We start from the raw sequence: 23,371 nt of genomic DNA, 5'->3' as shown, positions 1-23,371 counted from the left end.
AAAAAGAATAAGTTCTAAGTACAGACTATTGGGCTAAATGTAAATGGGGATATGTTGCAGGATCAATCTACTAATCACGATATAAGAGGCAAAAACAAAAAAAAAAAACCAAGAAGCGAAATCTGATTTGATTTTTTGACCGGCTTCCTGATGTCTGCCATTTGTAGAAACACATATTTTTACATCACACCATAATTAATATACTTGCTCCTCAAATGTATCGGTATTAAAAATTTTGCGTAAATATAAATACAAACTACTCACAAGCTAAACTGCCGGCTTTAAACCCTTCGGTCGATGCTGGCGCAAATTCAGCACCCTCATCCACTTCATCTTCATGTGCAGTAGCGGGTTTGCTGTTGTGTTGGCTCTTCAGCTGTTGCCAAGAAAGGAGAAGTAGAAAACCATTAAATAATAACAATAACAAAATCTTAACATTTTCTTCGCGGCACACTTACATCTGTGTTTCTTGGCATCTTGTTGACGACGCAGTTTTCTTAAAGTCGCCATCAATTGTTCAGGATCACGATGTATACCAAACCAACAGCCATCACCAAATTCACCAACGATACAGCATTCAACGATATATTCCAATAATACATTATACCACCAAGATTTATAACAATCATTGTGATTGTTATCACAACAACCAACGATGAATGTAGATCGAGAACCCATTAATACAAAGGTCTTAATAAATATCGCCATCACAGATATACCCATACTTTGTAATGTATCAGACCACATAGCTAAATACTGTTCATAGAATATATAAAATACTGAATATGGAAATTCTTCAATATCGAGCGTTTGCTCGAATGGTACACCTTGTGGCATTAAAGGTTCTAACATATGCGTTATGTTTGCAGATATTTTACGTGCAGAACGTAATGATTCATAATAATCGGCTGATGATTTTAATATAGAATGGTATGCCATGAAATATGATGCACCAACTGTTGACAAATGTTTGCTCGGATTAGTTTTATATTCTACAGCATTACCATAGGCGCCATGACCAGCTTTGGCGCAATTATCATCAGGAATATCATTTAAGAAGAATGAAAGATATTTGCCAAAATCATGCGCTGTTGGACGTTGGACTTCGTTAGCAATTGTGCATCAGTAGTTTGTGTTTTATTTTCTTTTGGTTCCTCCTTCTTAATATTTTCCTTATTATGCTCGTCCATGGACGCTTCAGCACCCACACCAGAGATGCGATAGTCCTCCAAATTTATAATTTCACCATATTCATCACATTTGACTTTTTTCTTCGTGAAATGGAAACATGGCATAGTGCTTTTTATTTGATTTGAAGAATCCAGTGTGATGACGACCTTCTCGCCTTACAACTATGTCATGCTTCCCAGTAATAACCCTCATTTCGTTATCATCATCCGAATCAGAGCTACTTTCCTCTTCGGCATCCTGTTTAACAATTAAACGATTCAGCTTTTCACCTTGTGTACGTAGATATTCTTCTAGCTCAGCGCCTTCCAGCTCAACACTTCGCCGAATATCTAGTTCTAATTTGCGTCCAGGTGCTGCATTTTCAATAAAATCCATTGATAATGTACCATGTGATGTTCTTGATGTAATTATAATACTATTTAACGGGTTCGAAGCCCAATGAACAAAAAGCACGAGTGCAAAACCACTTTCCAAATCGGGTGTACTTTCCAACACAACTTTGGGACTAGGCATTTTCGCAAGCCCAGCTAAATAGTGACACAATTACGTATGACGAAATTGACATGTATTATTTCTAGCTACTTCAAATATTTTCATTAACTTATCCCTCATACATTCAATTTGTGATTTAGCAAATTCAACAACATTATAGCTAACATTATTTAACATTGCCAAAGAATATGCCATCAAGCCAGATTCTTTATTTTTCCAAAGTTGATCGAGCATATGCGCCAATTCCAAAACACGTCCCGCCGTATCAACTGCTATAAGAACATTGCCATTATTGCGCACTGTTTGTAAAATATTCGTCATTAACTTTTCGTGTCGTGTACGCCGTCGTGCTTGTTGATATTGTGCATTATGTGCGTCTGTAATTAGCAAAGAAGGACGCTGCAAGCGCTCCAATTCACAACCGTTCAAATGACGTTCTTTTTTATGATTAAAATCTGTTGCATATACAATATCTTCTTCACCAACTTTAAGAATTTTCCAAATGGTGCCTCCAATCATGTGTCCAGCTGGTAGAGGTGTTACTGTTATGCCATAACCTTTGCCTTTTAGCGATACTGTTTGATTATATTTCAATTGTATTATCTTATCAAAAGTTGCATCCACATCATCCACTGAGAATAAAACAACATCATACATATTATAATGCGACATATACAAATCGTACATAAACATTTGTCCCATCTTATAAACAGGTATTGTGGCATAAATGGGGCAATTCATACTGGGCTTGCCCACGAGGTACGGTAGCGCACCCAAATGATAAACGTCTGGATGTGATAAGAGCACTGCATCAATTGTGTGCACATGCCTTTTCAATTCCTTGATTATATCTGGATCAAACTTTTCATCCCATCCGCAATCCAGCAATATTCTCACCTCATCTATTTGTAAAATATAACAAGGTGGCGACTCATCCATCGCTCCAGATATTGTATGTAGTTTTATTATAGAAGTCATTACATATAAATATTATTTAAAAAATTTATAATTAATTTTTGTGCAATTGGCTCAAGCAAAATCTAGCCGGCTGTCAAATTGTCCGCAGGTTTTCTAAAATAATGACTTAGTATTAACGAAGTTCTTTTGCCCAATCGAATCGTGTAATTGTTCCATGGGTTAAATTTGTTGCTAACTACCTTTACTTAATTTTTTACAACACTCATACCGCAACGATCGGAAAGGTAGTTGAAAGTAAAATATAGCGATATAACTCTCTTTGAAACGATAAATACGTAAGGGACATCTGGCAATAAAAGCCCTTAGTGCAATTGCTATAAAAATAAATCCGCACGAAAAATCCCAGATATCCGTTGGGTATGAGACCAATTCCTAGGAATCAAAACTCGTAGTTGGAATATTAAAATCGTTAGCCGTAGCGGAATACAATGCTACTGAAGAGATAAATATTGTTATAGTTGATATATTTTTAGCCACCGTTATATAAAATTCCATTGCGTCATGGTAGACAAGTTCGCAGTTCGGTGGCACGTTATCCTTTTTCATTAACTGAGCTCGTTTCGGTAGAGATTGGTTTTTGAATGATTTATTTGACAACAGCCGAACGAAATTGCCAATTTAATTTCTGATGGTGAAAATGGAGTTTGCCATACCGGCAACCAAATGAGATCATCAACATAGTACAGTACAATACCACCGCCGACAGCGGCAGTCGCAGTCACTGCTAGGCCTGTCGGCGCACCTCCTACGGCCTGCGTTGATACTGTAGACATGCCGGTAGACGATAGGTTTGTTTTTTCCATTAAAAACTTATAACTTTGACTACTATAATATGAATTCTTCCATTTTTCTTGCCAAATCGGCATACATTAACCCCAATTCGTCCAGGCCAAAGGAAACTGGTGGAAGTTCCTGTGGCTTTGGTAAGAATCGTTCAATACCGCGTTCAGTCAGTGGCTGAAATCCGGGTATATTACGAGCAAACTCTGCATGAACAGCAAATTGTGCGTGGAATGCCGCCATCAGGGGCAAGGCTCAAAATTTTCATAAATGTGCATTCGCTTGTTTAAAACATACTGATGTGAATGTTGATTGTACTAATAATACCTGAAAATAGAAAGAGAAATGAATTAACAATACATATTACAATTATCAATCAACTAGCTTCCTTACTCACCGCGTGTTTTATATCAATGACATTTTTTTTTTCATTCAGGAAATGGAAAGGCGTAGCAGATGTCAAAATCTCTACATTTAATTTCTATCACTGATTATTGCAATATAAACATTAGGCCTCATGCGCAATCATCTCGCACACTACACGTCATGCACTCCATGCCGCACGACATATGGCGCACAACATGCCACACGACAAGCCCGCTCTGCATATCCCGATCAATCATTCATTTGGTCGAGATTCAAAAAAATATATATACCTAATTCCACGAATCTCAACATTATCGACAATACACGTCGAAAATAATGTTGAATGGTGGAAGTGCAACTCTGTAACACCTTTTCAGCCAGTTTTCGAACCGTTCCGTGTGGTGGCAGGCCACTTGTTGTGAAATCAAAGTTCACCACAAATCTAAAATAAATTAAAGAAATACGTCGGCGACATCTACCGACACAACTCAAATTATAAAACGTACCAAAGGCGCTAAAACACCAGCCACATCGCATGGATGCGTGCTCAATCCGTTTTTTCTTCGTTTCTTTGCGCGCATAAGTATTTACTTATGGCCTTTAATTTTTTATTTCAATTAAATTTTATTTCAATAAAATGTTTTTTTTTCTTCTGCGAAAATATATTAGAGATACTTTTTTTGTTTACGCCACCCAAACAACATTTCGCCAACCTCAATTTGGGCATGATCAATGATACCAATATTCTTTCAAACTTTACTGGCCAAGTCAAAAGGAGGCGCAACGCGTTTCCACGTTGCTTGCCAGCTCTGCGGAAGGGATCATAGCCTTAGGATCTGTGCCGAATACCGGAAAAAATCCCCAGAAGAGAGGTTGCGGGCAGTACTTCTGCATAAGTACTGTCCAAACTGTCTGTCGCCCTTTCACCGCGTGGGCAAATGTAGCAGCAAGTATCGCTAAAAGGGGTGCCAAGAGAAGCACCACACCACGCTTCATTTAGATGAGCGTCGACCGGTATGCGACGTGACAACCACAAACAGCGAAGACAACACGTCCGACGACGCGTTGTCAATCAACCTCTCGGGGCCGGCTAAATCCCGGGATCAGCAGGTGGAGGAAGAGGAAATGGAGGAAGAGAGAGCGAAAATGGAGGAAGAGCGAGCAAAAACAGAAATTAGACCGTCAACGAGCAGGAATGGGATGGCCAGTTTCCGACCGCTGTTGCAGCACGAACGAAGGGCGGAGGAAGTAAAGAAAGATCGAAACCATCAAAATAATTGGCGGCGCCGCGACATCGGACTCCAACGAGGCCCCACCAAGCCATCCAAACGCGAAAGACAGCAGCGGCGAAATAAATCGACGCCATACCCGGAAGGCTTCCGGACAGGGCGGCTGCTCCAGGCTACTCCATCGCCCATCATGCGGCCTTTCGTGCCCATTGCGCCGACGGCCATCGTACGAATCGAATCGCGTGGGCATTTATACCTGGTCCGGGCCATTATTGATCCCTGCGCCACCAGCACGATCGTCGATACAGAGCTGGTACGCGACTTACAATTGGAGAGCCAAGGACATGAACAATGCACCTTCATACTGCGCGGCAAATTCGGGGCGTCGACGCGCATAACAACCCAATCAGCTGTCGTCGAAAGCCATTACCGCTTGAGTCCACCGTCCAATTTGGACCCCAAGATTGCCGCGCCCTTTGAATTCATGCAGCTGGCGGATCCGCAATTCTACCGCTCATCACCAATACGGCTTACACTCGGCGCTGACATTTACGCCGAAATGATGGTGAGCGGTACACCGGCATCGACAGTTGACGGTCTCCTAACCCAACAGACCGTGTTCGGGTTGGTGGTCTCGGGAGCCTGCCAAAAATAAATATCCGACTTTCACGCCTCACACATGCGCCATTTTATATACATTTAAGTAAATATGCACGGAATTCAAAACCACGTACGTATATTTAATAACTTGTTCTCTTTTTCCACAGGAGAGCGAAACGTGAGGTCAACCATCTGGCGTGCAGTGCTTGCAGTCCGCATCTGCACTGCCCTATTTCGTTACAGCGCCTTACTGGACGTGCGATCACGTGGCATTCCTTCTTGTCATTTTTTTTCTTTGTTGCTTACGGCAAGGGGCCGGTATGTTTATGCCACAGGCCTAAATATATCTCCCCACCCTCGTAACGTTATTTTCTTTGGTTATTTTCCTTCGTTACTACCACCCGCATATGCTTGTGATCACTATACATCACTATGCATCTTAGATTTTTACCACTGTGAGCCCGCGGTACTTTGTTGCCGGGAAACCCAACGAAGGAACTGTATCGTGGGTTCATCGGCTCATGTCGCAAAGAGGTTCGTCCTGTTTGAATCCAGCAGCCCGCAAAGGTACACGTAAGTGCAAATTTTCAAAATTATTATTACATATATACCATTTTCCTCAACATTTGTTAAAATCTTTCTTAACACTTGTTGTATTTATATAAATAAAAACTGTGAATTAATTCCCTTTTTTATTAACACGAAAACCTTTGGTGTTCTTATTTTCTTCCTTTTTTCGACTTAAACAATCTATAACAAACACGTGGGTGCGCGCCGTCGCCACCACGCATTTGTACAGCTTGGATTGGATTCCACTTAAAAAGCAAAGTTCTTTCAAATTGGTTTTCTAAGGGTTTACTAAACTGCGGAATCTAAAAAATAAATACTCTAAAAAATTTAAACTCACAAAGAACCATATTTTCTTCATTATATATAAGCAATATGTACAATATTTCAATAACCTGAACACCCTGTATGCCAAATACATCCATAACATTGAATCCAATATTAAGTCTAATCCCAAAACGTTTTGGTATTATATAAAGTCGAACAGAGGCTGCTCCAATATTCCCACCGGCGTTTACCTTGATGGTACCTCAGCGCAAACTCCAAGCGATTCAGCCAAATTATTTGCTGAGTTCTTTAAATCCAATTTTTCACCGGATGATTGTAGTCAGTACCCTGATTTTTCGATCAGCCCAAACTCTGCTCTAAACTTCGGGCCCCTTTTATTATCATCTGAGGATATTAGTAAAGCGGATTTTCCCCGGTCTTGATAAAAAATTGCCCTTCCTTAGTTTTTCCTTTGAGATTGATATTCAACAAGTCCCTATCGTCTGGAACTTAGATTTTTCTAAAGCTTTTGACAGAGTTTCACAGAGTGTCTTAATTAAAAAGTTGAGTTGTTTTGGATTCCATTCCTCTTTTCTCCTATGGATTAGTTCTTATCTATCCAATCGACAGTGTGTGACCACTTTTGATGGTGTATCCACTAGTTCCTTTGTGGCAACCTCTGGTGTTCCTCAGGGAAGTATATTAGGACCACTATTTTTATACTCAGTTGAGCAGAGCTCACTGAGTATATTAACTTTGATTGGATAACGGTTGGTTGTACAGGTATAAAGGAATCGAGATAGATATAAACTTCCATATATCAAAATCATCAGTATCGAAAAAAAATTTGATTGAGCCATGTCCGTCCGTCCGTCCGTCCGTTAACACGATAACTTGAGTTAATTTTGAGGTATTTTGATGAAATTTGGTATGTAAGTTCCTGGGCACTCATCTCAGATCTATATTAAAAATGAACAATATCGAAAATTTCGAAAAACCGAAAAAGTGCGATAATTCATTACCAAAGACGGATAAAGCGACTGGTAGGTGAGTTGAACTTATGGCGCAGAATAGAAAATTAGTAAAATTTTGGAAAAGGGGCGTGACACCGCCGAATTTTAAAACAAGGTAATTTAAAAATTTTGCAAGCTGTAATTTGGCATTCGTTGAAGATATAATGAAACTTGGCAGAAACGTTACTACTATTACTATATGTATGCTAAATGAAATTAGCAAAATCGGAGAACGACCACGCCCAATTTAAAAAAAAATGTTTACGAAAAATTTAATATCTTTACAGTATATAAGTAAATTATGTCAACATTCAACTCAAGTAATGATATGGTGCAACAAAGAACAAAAATAAAAGAAAATTTCAAAATGGGCGTGGTTCCGCCCTTTTTCATTTCATTTGTCTAGGATACTTTTAATGCCATAAATCGAACAAAAATTTACCAATCCTTGTGAAATTTGGTAGGGGCTTAGATTCTAGGACGGTAACTGTTTTCTGTGAAAAAGGCGAAATCGGTTGAAGCTACGCCCAGTTTTTATACACAGTCGGCCGTCTGTCCTTCCGCTCGGCCGTTAACACGATAACTTGAGCAAAAATGAATATTTCTTTACTAAACTCAGTTCCCGTACTTATCTGAACTCACTTTGTATTGGTATAAAAAATGGCCGAAATTCGACTGTGACCACGCCCACTTTTTCGATATCTAAAATTACGAAAAATGAAAAAAATGCCAAAATTCTATACGAAATACGAAAAAAGGGGTTAACCATGGTAATTGGATTGGTTTATTGACGTAAAATATAACTTTAGAAAAAAACTTTGTAAAATGGTTGTGACACCTACCATATTAAGTAGAAGAAAATGAAAAATGTCTGCAGGGCGAAATCAAAAGCCCTTGGAATCTTGGCAGGAATACTATTCGTGGTATTATATATATAAATAAATTAGCGGTACCCGACAGATGAAGTTCTGGGTCACGCCTTCACATATAAAACTACCACCGCTCCTTTTTAAAACCCTTTATTCCTTTAATTTGATACCCATATCATACAAACACATTCTAGAGTCACCCCTGGTCCACCTATAGAACTAAGGCCCACTCCCTTTTAAAATACTCATTAACACCTTTCGTTTGATACCCATATTGTACAAACGCATTCTAGAGTGACCGCCGGTCCACCTTTATGGCGATATCTCGAAAAGGCGTCCACCTATAGAACTAAGCCACTCCTTTTTAAAATACTCATTAACACCTTTCATTGTATTGTTTTGTATCATCAGCAAGAGAGGAAGTGTTCGTGGGGTGCTCACTTTCATAAATATATTTAAGAAGTTTTGGTGTTTTATTATCAAAAAAATTAATTGTCTTGTCTGTAACGAAAGGATTGAGCGCAATAATCCAAATAAAATTGATTGCTTCGACTGCAAACACTTTTTTCATTGCAATTGTGTAAAATTAAAGTCTGTCGATATAGAATTTTTCAAAACAACAAATAATAAATACTTTGTGACAAGTGTAGTGCAATGCGAAGGAAATCTCTTCAACAAGCAACAATACCTACACAAATAGCAGAGAGCCAACCTCAGCAATTGCCTGCTGTTGTGAGACAGCAAGAAAGCGCTAGCAGTGGAAGGCAAAGCAAAGCAGTGGGTGAAGTTGAGCAAGTGAAGAAAACAACAAAAGGTGCTGATGCAAACAATGTAAATGATGACGGAGTAACTCTTCAACTCTTATACAATGAGATAATTAGCTTGAAGCAAATAAATATTGACTTCCTCGCAACAATAAAACAACTAAAGGAAGAAAACAATGAACTAAAAAGTAAAGTGAAGAAGTTGGAAAATAAGTTGAATTGGAACGAACAAAAAAAATTAGAAAAGTCAATTGAGATAGTGGGAGTGCCGATAACTAACGAAGGGAATACTAAAGAATGTGTCAAAAAACTTTTCAGTGATGTATTGAATGTGGTGGTTCCTGATGATGAAATTGAGGAATTAAAGACAAAACATATAAACGTAAGGGGACCTTCACCAGGAAGTAATGTTAAAAATATCTGTATCAAATTCAAGTCGTATGAAAGTAAAAAGAAAATTATGGTCGCTAAGAGAACTGCAAAGAAGAAATTAAATACATCGGTTTTTTCGGGCACGAACGCAAATTGTAACAAGTAAGGACGGGACTGTTTTCGGCTATGCCGAAGACTTCATACCTTTCATGAATGGGGCTGAACAATAATCTTATCCCTTTCGTAATCTCCTAATAATCAGATGTATAAGATAAGAAATATCTAGTGAACAGATCTACATACCTAAACGATTTTTAAGATAAATATAAAATAAACAAGTAAGGAAGGCTAAGTTCGGGTGTAACCGAACATAACATACTCAGTTGAGAGCTATGGAGACAAAATAAGGAAAATCAATCTGGGGTAACCCTGGAATGTGGTTGTATAACATGTGTATCAAATGAAAGGTATTAAAGAGTATTTTAAGAGAGAATAGGCCATAGTTCTATGGATAAACGCCATTTAGGGATATCGCCATAAAGGTAGACCAGGGCTGACTCTAGAATTTGTTTGTACGATATGGGTATCAAATGAAAGTATCGGTGGACGCCTTTTCGAGATGTCCCCATTAAGGTGGACCAGGGGTGATTCTATAATGTGTTTGTACGATATGGGTATCAAATGAAAGCTGTTAATGAGTATTTTGAAAAGGAGTGATCCTTAGTTCCATAGGTGGACGCCGTTTCGAGATATCGCCATAAAGGTGGACCAGGGGTGTCTCTAAAATGTGTTTGTACGATATGGGAATCAAATGAAAGGTGTTACTGAGCATTTTAAGAGGGAGTGGGCATTAGGTCTATAGGTGGACGCCTTTTCGAGATATCGCCATTAGGGTGGGCCAGGGGTGACTCTAGAATGTTTGTACGGTATGGGTATCAAACGAAAGGTGTTACTGAGCATTTTAAGAGGGAGTGGGCATGAGGTCTATAGGTGGACGCCTTTTCGAGATATCGTCATTAGGGTGGGCCAGGGGTGACTCTAGAATGTGTTTGTACGATATGTGCATCAAACGAAAGGTGTTACTGAGCATTTTAAGAGGGAGTGGGCATTAGGTCTATAGGTGGACGCCCTTTCGAGATATCGCCATTAGGGTGGGCCAGGGGTGACTCTAGAATGTTTGTACGATATGGGTATCAAACGAAAGGTGTTACTGAGCATTTTAAGAGGGAGTGGGCATTAGGTCTATAGGTGGACGCCTTTTCGAGATATCGCCATTAGGGTGGGCCAGGGGTGACTCTAGAATGTGTTTGTACGATATGGGTATCAAATGAAAGGTGGTAAGGAGTATTTTAAAAGGGAGTAATCCTTAGTTCTATAGGTGGACGCCTTTTCGAGATATCGCCATAAAGGTGGACCAAGGGTGACTCTAGAATGTTTGTACGATATGGGTATCAAACGAAAGGTGTTACTGAGCATTTTAAGAGGGAGTGGGCATTAGGTCTATAGGTGGACGCCTTTTCGAGATATCGCCATTAGGGTGGGCCAGGGTGACTCTAGAATGTGTTTGTACGATATGGGTATCAAATGAAAGGTGGTAATGAGTATTTTAAAAGGGAGTAATCCTTAGTTCTATAGGTGGACGCCTTTTCGAGATGTCGCCATAAAGCTGGACCAAGGGTGACTCTAGAATGTTTGTACGGTATGGGTATCAAACGAAAGGTGTTACTGAGCATTTTAAGAGGGAGTGGGCATTAGGTCTATAGGTGGACGCCTTTTCGAGATATCGCCATTAGGGTGGGCCAGGGTGACTCTAGAATGTGTTTGTACGATATGGGTATCAAATGAAAGGTGGTAATGAGTATTTTAAAAGGGAGTAATCCTTAGTTCTATAGGTGGACGCCTTTTCGAGATATCGCCATTAGGGTGGGCCAGGTGTGACTCTAGAATGTTTGTACGATATGGGTATCAAACGAAAGGTGTTACTGAGCATTTTAAGAGGGAGTGGGCATTAGGTCTATAGGTGGACGCCTTTTCGAGATATCGCCATTAGGGTGGGACAGGGGTGACTCTAGAATGTTTGTACGATATGGGTATCAAACGAAAGGTGTTACTGAGCATTTTAAGAGGGAGTGTACATTAGGTCTATAGGTGGACGCCTTTTCGAGATATCGCCATTAGGGTGGGCCAGGGGTGACTCTAGAATGTTTGTACGATATGGGTATCAAACGAAAGGTGTTACTGAGCATTTTAAGAGGGAGTGGACATTAGGTCTATAGGTGGACGCCTTTTCGAGATATCGCCATTAGGGTGGGCCAGGGTGACTCTAGAATGTGTTTGTACGATATGGGTATCAAATGAAAGGTGGTAATGAGTATTTTAAAAGGTAGTAATCCTTAGTTCTATAGGTGGACGCCTTTTCGAAATATCGCCATTAGGGTGGGCCAGGTGTGACTCTAGAATGTTTGTACGATATGGGTATCAAACGAAAGCTGTTACTGAGCATTTTAAGAGGGAGTGGGCATTAGGTCTATAGGTGGACGCCTTTTCGAGATATTGCCATTAGGGTGGGCCAGGGGTGACTCTAGAATGTTTGTTCGATATGGGTATCAAACGAAAGGTGTTACTGAGCATTTTAAGAGGGAGTGGACACTAGGTCTATAGGTGGACGCCTTTTCGAGATATCGCCATTAGGGTGGGCCAGGGGTTACTCTAGAATGTTTGTACGATATGGGTATCAAACGAAAGGTGTTACTAGCATTTTAAGAGAGAGGGGGCATTAGTTCTATAGGTGGACGCCTTTTCGAGATATCGCCATTAGGGTGGGACAGGGGTGACTCTGGTATGTTTTTGTACGATATGGATATCAAATTAAAGGTATTAATAAGGGTTTTAAAAGCGAGTGGCCCTTAGATGTATATGTGAAGGCGTTCTCGTGATATCCACCAAAATGTGGACCAGGTGATCCAGAAAATCATCTGTCGGGTACTGCTAATTTATTTATATATGCAATACCACTAACAGTATTCCTGCCAAGATTCCAAGGGCTGTTGATTTCGCCTTGTAGAACTTTTTCATTTTCTTCTACTTAATATGGTAGGTGTCACACCCATTTTACAAAGATTTTTCCAAAGTTATATTTTGCGTCAACAAACCAATCCAGTTACCATGTTTCATCCCTTTTTTCGTATTTGGTATAGAATTATGGCATTTTTTTCATTTTTCGTAATTTTCGATATCGATAAAGTGGGCGTGGTTATGGTCAGATTTCGCCCATTTTTTATACCAAGAAAAAGTGAGCTCAGGTAAGTACGTGGGCTAAGTTTAGTAAAGATATATCGGATTTTGCTCAAGTTATTGTGTTAATGGCCGAGCGGAAGGACAGACGGTGGACTGTGTATAAAAACTGGGCGTGGCTTCCACCGATTTCGCCCATTTTCACAGAGAACAGTTACCGTCATAGAGTCTATGCTCCTACCAAATTTGAGAAGGATTGGTAAATTTTTGTTCGACTTATGGCAATAAAAGTATTCTAGACAAACTAAATGAAAATGGGCGGAGCCACGCCCATTTTGAAATTTTCTTTTATTTTTGTATTTTGTTGCATCATATCATTACTGGAGTTGAATTTTGACTTAATTTACTTATATACAGTAAAGATATTAAATTTTTTGTTAAAATTTGAATTAAAAAAAATTTTTTTTTAAAAAGTGGGCGTGTTCTTAATCCAATTTTGCTAATTTTTATTTAGCACATATAGAGTAATAGTAGTAACGTTCCTGCCAAATTTCATCATGATATCTTCAACGACTGCCAAATTACAGCTTGCAAAACTTTTAAATTACCTTCTTGTAAAAGTGGGCGGGGCCACGCCCATTGTCCAAAATCTTACTAATTTTCTATTCTGCGTCATAACGTCAACCCATCTACCAAGTTTCGTCCCTTTATCTGTCTTTTGTAATGAGTTATCGCACTTTTTCGGTTTTTCGAAATTTTCGATATCGAAAAAGTGGGCGTGGTTATAGTCCGATATCGTTCATTTTAAATAGCGATCTGAGATGAGTGCTCAGGAACCTACGTACCAACTTTCATCAAGATACCTCAAAATTTACTCAAGTTATCGTGTTAACGGGCGGACGGACGGACGGACGGACGGACGGACGGACGGACGGACATGGCTCAATCAAATTTTTTTTCGATCCTGATTATTTTGATATATGGAAGTCTATATCTATCTCGATTCCTTTATATATGTACAACCAACCGTTATCCAATCAAACTTAATATACTCTGTGAGCTCTGCTCAACTGAGTATAAAAATAGGTAGGTACTTTGTGTGAGGATGCAAAGTTTCAGGTTTTTTGTGGTCTGCGTGTAAAAACTATGACTACGAATCACGTATTTCAACAATATATGACGTAAACGTAACTATTTGATGAAATGTTTTGACTTTTGAAGTTTCTAGCCGTAAAAAAGGGGCAAAAAAATACAGTTTATATGGGGTATATAATATATGTACCACCGATCTCTATGATTTTTTCAGACAACAATATATGCTATATACGTAAGCATTTGGCGAAATTTGAAGCTTTTAGCTGTTAAAACGGGGCAGAAATTGCGCAAAGTTTCTTATCTGAACAATCGGTTGTATGAGATATATACTATATATACCACCGATCTCAATGATTTTTTCAGACAACAATATATACTATACACGTAAGCATATGGTGAAATTTGAAGCTTCTAGCTGTTAAAATGGGGAAGAAATTGCGCAAAGTTTCTTATCCGAACAATCGGTTGTATGAGATATATACTATATATACCACAGATCTCAATGATTTTTTCAGACAACAATATATACTATACACGTAAGCATTTGATGAAATTTGAAGTTTCTAGCTGTTAAAATGTTCTGTTCTGAACAATCTTATCTGAACAATCGGTTGTATGAGATTATATATACCACCGGTCTCTAGGATTTTTTCAGACAACAATATATGCTATACACGTAAACATTTGGTGAAATTTGAACATATCTAAACGATTTTTAAGATAAATATAAAATAAAAAATCGGTAGATCCTTTGTGTGAGGATGCAAAGCTTCACGTTTTTTGTGGTCCGCATGTAAAAACTACGACTACGAATCACGTATTTCAAAAATATATGAAGTAAACGTAACTATTTGATGAAACTTGATGAATTTTGAAGCTTCTATCCGTAAAAAAGGGGCAAAAATGACAGTTTGTATGAAGTATATAATATATATACCACCGATCTCTATGCTTTTTTCAGACAACAATATATGATATATACGTAAGCATTTGGTGAAATTTGAAGCTTCTAGCTGTTAAAACGGGGCAGAAATTCCGCAAAGTTTCTTATCTGAATAATCGGTTGTATGACATTATATATACCACCGGTCTCTATGATTTTTTTAAACAACAATTTATGCTATACACGTAAACATTTGGTGAAATTTGAACATATCTAAACGATTTTTAAGATAAATATAAAATAAAAAATCGGTAGGTCCTTTGTGTGAGGATGCAAAGCTTCACGTTTTTTTGGTCTGCATGTAAAAACTACGACTACGAATCACGTATTTCAAAAATATATGAAGTAAACGTAACTATTTGATGAAACTTGATGAATTTTGAAGCTTCTTTCCGTAAAAAAGGGGCAAAAATGACAGTTTGACAACAATATATGCTATATACGTAAGCATTTGGTGAAATTTGAAGCTTCTAGCTGTTAAAACGGGGCAGAAATTGCGCAAAGTTTCTTATCTGAACAATCGGTTGTATGAGATATATTCTATGTATACACCCGATCTAGATGATTTTTTCAGACATCAATATATGCTATACACGTAAGCATTTGGTGAAATTTGAACATATATAAACGATTTTTAAGATAAATATAAAATAAACAAGTAAGGAAGGCTAAGTTCGGGTGTAACCGAACATAACATACTCAGTTGAGAGCTATGGAGACAAAATAAGGAAAATCAATCTGGAGTAACCCTGGAATGTGGTTGTATAACATGTGTATCAAATGAAAGGTATTAAAGAGTATTTTAAGAGAGAATAGGCCATAGTTCTATGGATGAACGCCATTTAGGGATATCGCCATAAAGGTAGACCAGGGCTGACTCTAGAATTTGTTTGTACGATATGGGTATCAAATGAAAGGTGTTACTGAGCATTTTAAGAGGGAGTGGGCCTTAGGTCTATCGGTGGACGCCTTTTCGAGATGTCCCCATTAAGGTGGACCAGGGGTGATTCTATAATGTGTTTGTACGATATGGGTATCAAATGAAAGCTGTTAATGAGTATTTTGAAAAGGAGTGATCCTTAGTTCCATAGGTGGACGCCGTTTCGAGATATCGCCATAAAGGTGGACCAGGGGTGTCTCTAGAATGTGTTTGTACGATATGGGAATCAAATGAAAGGTGTTACTGAGCATTTTAAGAGGGAGTGCGCATTAGGTCTATAGGTGGACGCCTTTTCGAGATATCGCCATTAGGGTGGGCCAGGGGTGACTCTAGAATGTTTGTACGGTATGGGTATCAAACGAAAGGTGTTACTGAGCATTTTAAGAGGGAGTGGGCATGAGGTCTATAGGTGGACGCCTTTTCGAGATATCGTCATTAGGGTGGGCCAGGGGTGACTCTAGAATGTGTTTATACGATATGTGCATCAAACGAAAGGTGTTACTGAGCATTTTAAGAGGGAGTGGGCATTAGGTCTATAGGTGGACGCCCTTTCGAGATATCGCCATTAGGGTGGGCCAGGGGTGACTCTAGAATGTTTGTACGATATGGGTATCAAACGAAAGGTGTTACTGAGCATTTTAAGAGGGAGTGGGCATTAGGTCTATAGGTGGACGCCTTTTCGAGATATCGCCATTAGGGTGGGCCAGGGGTGACTCTAGAATGTGTTTGTAAGATATGGGTATCAAATGAAAGGTGGTAAGGAGTATTTTAAAAGGGAGTAATCCTTAGTTCTATAGGTGGACGCCTTTTCGAGATATCGCCATAAAGGTGGACCAAGGGTGACTCTAGAATGTTTGTACGATATGGGTATCAAACGAAAGGTGTTACTGAGCATTTTAAGAGGGAGTGGGCATTAGGTCTATAGGTGGACGCTATAGTGTTAACTACTTTGTACTCTTTACTTTAATTTTTAAAATAATTTTAATTGAGTTTTCGTGTTAAGTTAAAATTTTGAATAACTTCAAAAAAAGAAAATTCTAGTTAGTTGGAAAATATTTAAACTCAAAAATAAAACAAAAATAAATTTTATATTACAAACCAAAACAAAAGTTTTTAAAATGAAGATCAACATATAAATCATTTAAAATCAGTTTTCAAAAGACTTGAAGAATATAATTTAAATATCAAACCTTCAAAATGTACTCTCGGTGTAAATAAATTAAATTTTTTAAGTTACGAAATTTCAGGCGAAGGTATTAAACCATCTTTAGATAGAATTGAAATCATAACAAATTTTGAAAAACCAATTTCTATAAATAAATTACAAAAATTTTTAGGTATGATAAATTACTATCACAGATATATTAAAATGTTAGCAACAGAACTTAGTCCTCTGCATGAAATGTTAACACATGCAATTAAAAACAAACTCAAACAATTAAATTGGACAAATGAAACCACAACAGCTTTCGAAAATGTTAAAAAACTTTTTGCTAAAAATACTTTACTTACACATTTCGACAAAAATGGTACTTTATCATTAGCAGTAGATGCATCAAATGTTGCTATTGGAGCAGTTCTTCAACAAACTAGCAATAATATACTAGAACCCTTAGCTTATTTTTCAAGAAAATTAACTACAACAGAAACTAAATATTCAACATTTGATCGTGAACTTTTGGCAATTTATAATTCAATTAAACATTTTAAACATTTTCTTGAAGGTAGAACTTTTACTATTTATACTGATCATAAACCTTTAATTCATGTTCTAAATTCTAAAGTAGATAGATCTCCTCGTCAACTACGTCATCTTGAATACATTGCTCAATTTACAAATGATATTCAATATATACGTGGAAAAGACAACATAGTTGCCGACACACTTTCCCGTATTCCAGAAATAAATGCAATTTCAACTCAAGATATAAATTTAGAAACTTTATATAAAGAACAGCAAACTGATACATTTTTACAAAAAACCATTTCTGATCCAAATTCTAAAAATAATTTAAAAGAAATTCATATTCCAATTATTAATTTAAACATATGGTGTGATGTTTCTCTACAACCTTTTCGACCTTATGTTCCACATTCTATGAGAAGAATTATATTTGACAAAATTCACTCATTATCTCATCCAAGTATAAGAACAACTAGAAAATTAATTCAAAATAAATATTATTGGCCTAACATGCGTAAAGAGATTAACGATTGGACTTCATCTTGCATCAATTGTCAAAAATCCAAAATTTCAAGACATACTAAATCTCCTATCCAAAAAATTCAAATACCATCAGGCCGTTTTGAACATATTCATATGGATACTGTTGGACCTCTTCCAGTTTCAAATGGAAATTGTTATATTTTAACAATTATTGACAGATTTTCACGTTGGCCTGAAGCTTATCCACTTAAAGATATTTCAACAAATACTATAGTAAAAACTTTTATTCAAAATTATATACCACGATTTGGTATACCATTGAATATTACAGTAGATCAAGGTTCACAATTCACCTCAAAATTTTTTACGGAATTAACTAAACTTTTAGGTTCTCATAAAATTCATACATCTCCTTACCATCCCCAAGCAAATGGCATGATAGAGAGATTTCATCGAACTTTAAAAGCAGCAATTATAGCATCAAACGACTCGGTTCATTGGTCTGACATTTTACCATTCATTCTACTTGGTTTACGAACTTCTATTAAAGAAGATTTAAAATGTTCATCTGCTGAACTTGTTTATGGCCAAACACTTAGAATACCCGGTGAATTAATTATTTCAAATAGTAATAAAGAACATGATTTTTCTAATGACGCTCTTCATAAAATAAGGGAATATTTTTCGCTTGTTCGTTCTAAAGTGTTTCATCATAACAAAGAAAATTTTTTCGTTCCTAAACAATTAGAAAATTGTGAGTATGTTTTTGTTAAAGTTCTTCGTAAATCTAATTTAGAATCACCTTATGAAGGACCTTTTAAAGTGATCTCTAAGAAAAATAAAACATTTACAATTCAATACAAAAATACTATTAAAAATATTTCAATTGATTTACTTAAACCAGCAAACATACTTATTAACACTAATTTAAATACAAATACATTAAACAACAAAAAACGAAAAAAGGTTACTTTTAATATTAATTAATAATTTGTTTGTTTCAAATTTTCTTGGAGGGGGAGTAAATATAGTGTTAACTACTTTGTACTCTTTACTTTAATTTTTAAAATAATTTTAATTGAGTTTTCGTGTTAACTTAAAATTTTGAATAACTTCAAAAAAAGAAAATTCTAGTTAGTTAGAAAATATCTAAACTCAAAAATAAACAAAATATAAATTTTTAAAAACAAAATCAAAATAAAAGATTTTTTAAATATCAACTTGAATGTTGATATAGACGCCTTTTCGAGATATCGCCATTAGGGTGGGCCAGGGTGACTCTAGAATGTGTTTGTACGATATGGGTATCAAATGAAAGGTGGTAATGAGTATTTTAAAAGGGAGTAATCCTTAGTTCTATAGGTGGACGCCTTTTCGAGATGTCGCCATAAAGCTGGACCAAGGGTAACTCTAGAATGTTTGTACGGTATGGGTATCAAACGAAAGGTGTTACTGAGCATTTTAAGAGGGAGTGGGCATTAGGTCTATAGGTGGACGCCTTTTCGAGATATCGCCATTAGGGTGGGCCAGGGTGACTCTAGAATGTGTTTGTACGATATGGGTATCAAATGAAGGGTGGTAATGAGTATTTTAAAAGGGAGTAATCCTTAGTTCTATAGGTGGACGCCTTTTCGAGATATCGCCATTAGGGTGGGCCAGGTGTGACTCTAGAATGTTTGTACGATATGGGTATCAAACGAAAGGTGTTACTGAGCATTTTAAGAGGGAGTGGGCATTAGGTCTATAGGTGGACGCCTTTTCGAGATATCGCCATTAGGGTGGGACAGGGGTGACTCTAGAATGTTTGTACGATATGGGTATCAAACGAAAGGTGTTACTGAGCATTTTAAGAGGGAGTGTACATTAGGTCTATAGGTGGACGCCTTTTCGAGATATCGCCATTAGGGTGGGCCAGGGGTGACTCTAGAATGTTTGTACGATATGGGTATCAAACGAAAGGTGTTACTGAGCATTTTAAGAGGGAGTGGACATTAGGTCTATAGGTGGACGCCTTTTCGAGATATCGCCATTAGGGTGGGCCAGGGTGACTCTAGAATGTGTTTGTACGATATGGGTATCAAATGAAAGGTGGTAATGAGTATTTTAAAAGGTAGTAATCCTTAGTTCTATAGGTGGACGCCTTTTCGAAATATCGCCATTAGGGTGGGCCAGGTGTGACTCTAGAATGTTTGTACGATATGGGTATCAAACGAAAGCTGTTACTGAGCATTTTAAGAGGGAGTGGGCATTAGGTCTATAGGTGGACGCCTTTTCGAGATATTGCCATTAGGGTGGGCCAGGGGTGACTCTAGAATGTTTGTACGATATGGGTATCAAACGAAAGGTGTTACTGAGCATTTTAAGAGGGAGTGGACACTAGGTCTATAGGTGGACGCCTTTTCGAGATATCGCCATTAGGGTGGGCGAGGGGTTACTCTAGAATGTTTGTACGATATGGGTATCAAACGAAAGGTGTTACTAGCATTTTAAGAGAGAGGGGGCATTAGTTATATAGGTGGACGCCTTTTCGAGATATCGCCATTAGGGTGGGACAGGGGTGACTCTGGTATGTTTTTGTACGATATGGATATCAAATTAAAGGTATTAATGAGGGTTTTAAAAGCGATTGGCCCTTAGATGTATATGTGAAGGCGTTCTCGTGATATCCACCAAAATGTGGACCAGGTGATCCAGAAAATCATCTGTCGGGTACTGCTAATTTATTTATATATGCAATACCACTAACAGTATTCCTGCCAAGATTCCAAGGGCTGTTGATTTCGCCTTGTAGAACTTTTTCATTTTCTTCTACTTAATATGGTAGGTGTCACACCCATTTTACAAAGATTTTTCCAAAGTTATATTTTGCGTCAACAAACCAATCCAGTTACCATGTTTCATCCCTTTTTTCGTATTTGGTATAGAATTATGGCATTTTTTTCATTTTTCGTAATTTTCGATATCGATAAAGTGGGCGTGGTTATGGTCAGATTTCGCCCATTTTTTATACCAAGAAAAAGTGAGCTCAGGTAAGTACGTGGGCTAAGTTTAGTAAAGATATATCGGATTTTGCTCAAGTTATTGTGTTAATGGCCGAGCGGAAGGACAGACGGTGGACTGTGTATAAAAACTGGGCGTGGCTTCCACCGATTTCGCCCATTTTCACAGAGAACAGTTACCGTCATAGAGTCTATGCTCCTACCAAATTTGAGAAGGATTGGTAAATTTTTGTTCGACTTATGGCAATAAAAGTATTCTAGACAAACTAAATGAAAATGGGCGGAGCCACGCCCATTTTGAAATTTTCTTTTATTTTTGTATTTTGTTGCATCATATCATTACTGGAGTTGAATTTTGACTTAATTTACTTATATACAGTAAAGATATTAAATTTTTTGTTAAAATTTGAATTTAAAAAAATTTTTTTTTAAAAAGTGGGCGTGTTCTTAATCCAATTTTGCTAATTTTTATTTAGCACATATAGAGTAATAGTAGTAACGTTCCTGCCAAATTTCATCATGATATCTTCAACGACTGCCAAATTACAGCTTGCAAAACTTTTAAATTACCTTCTTGTAAAAGTGGGCGGGGCCACGCCCATTGTCCAAAATCTTACTAATTTTCTATTCTGCGTCATAACGTCAACCCATCTACCAAGTTTCGTCGCTTTATCTGTCTTTTGTAATGAGTTATCGCACTTTTTCGGTTTTTCGAAATTTTCGATATCGAAAAAGTGGGCGTGGTTATAGTCCGATATCGTTCATTTTAAATAGCGATCTGAGATGAGTGCTCAGGAACCTACGTACCAACTTTCATCAAGATACCTCAAAATTTACTCAAGTTATCGTGTTAACGGACGGACGGACGGACGGACGGACGGACGGACGGACATGGCTCAATCAAATTTTTTTTCGATCCTGATTATTTTGATATATGGAAGTCTATATCTATCTCGATTCCTTTATATATGTACAACCAACCGTTTTCCAATCAAACTTAATATACTCTGTGAGCTCTGCTCAACTGAGTATAAAAATAGGTAGGTAATCTGTGTGAGGATGCAAAGCTTCACGTTTTTTGTGGTCTGCATGTAAAAACTACGACTACGAATCACGTATTTCAAAAATATATGAAGTAAACTTAACTATTTGATGAAACTTGATGAATTTTGAAGCTTCTATCCGTAAAAAATGGGCAAAAATGACAGTTTGTATGAAGTATATAATATATATACCACCGATCTCTATGATTTTTTCAGACAACAATATATGCTATATACGTAAGCATTTGGTGAAATTTGAAGCTTCTAGCTGTTAAAACGGGGCAGAAATTGCGCAAAGTTTCTTATCTGAACAATCGGTTGTATGAGATATATACTATGTATACACCCGATCTCAATGATTTTTCCAGACATCAATATATGCTATACACGTAAGCCTTTGGTGAAATTTGAAGCTTCTAGCTGTTAAAATGGGGCCGAAATCGCAAAAAAAAATATATATATACTATATATATACTATATATACCATCATATATATATTATATATATGACCGATCTCTATGATTTTTTGACACAACAATATATACTATATACGTAAGCAATCGGTGAAATTTGAAGCTTATAGCTGTTAAAATAGGGTAGAAATTGCGAAAAGTTTCTTATCTGAACAATCGATTGTATGAGATTATACTATATATACAACCGCTCTCTATGATTTTTTCAGACAACAATATATGCCATATACGTAAGCGTTCGGTGAAATTTGAAACTTCTAGCTGTTAAAATGGGGTAAAATTGCGAAAATATATATATATACTATATATATATACTATATATACCATCGATCTGTATGATTTTTCAGACAACAATGTATGCTATATGCGTAAGCATTCGTTGAAATTTGAAGCCTCTAGCTCTTAAAATAGGGCAGTAATTACAAAAAGTTTCTTATCTGAACAATCGGTTGTGGGGGTTATATACTATATATACGACCGATCTCATCAATTTTTTCAGGCAACAATATGTGCAATATACGAAAGTATATGGTGAAGTTTGAAGCTTCAATCTGTTAAATTGAGTAAGATATTAAAAAATCCTCTTTTTCTGAAAAATCGGTTGTGTGGAGGATATATGCTATAGTGGTCCGATCCGGCCGGTTCCGACAAATGTCTAATCGGACACCCAAATACACCTGTTCACCAAATTTTATCAAGATATCTCAAAAATTGAGGGACTAGTTTGCATACAAACAGCAAGACGAACAGACGGACAGACGGACAGACAGAAAAATGGACATGGCTAAATCAACTCAGCTCTTCATTCTAATTATTTCGGTATACTTAATGGTGGGTCTATCTATTTTCCTTTAAGGACTTACAATTTTGGGTTTCGTGACGAAATTAATATACCATTTCATTTTCATGAAAGGTATAAAAATAGGTAGGTACTTTGTGTGAGGATGCAAAGCTTCACGTTTTTTGTGGTCTGCGTGTAAAAGCTACGA

General features: G+C 37.3%; 1 pseudogene; it reads right to left on the bottom strand.

The window, feature by feature from the left end:
• Positions 1-335: 335 nt before the first annotated feature.
• LOC137235165 (probable cleavage and polyadenylation specificity factor subunit 2) lies at positions 336-2,701 on the bottom strand (annotated as a pseudogene).
• Positions 2,702-23,371: the final 20,670 nt, after the last annotated feature.

Source organism: Eurosta solidaginis, chromosome X (assembly GCF_040869045.1).
Source record: "Eurosta solidaginis isolate ZX-2024a chromosome X, ASM4086904v1, whole genome shotgun sequence".
NCBI classification, from domain to species: Eukaryota; Metazoa; Arthropoda; class Insecta; order Diptera; family Tephritidae; genus Eurosta; species Eurosta solidaginis.
This window is presented reverse-complemented; position numbering and strand designations above follow the sequence as displayed.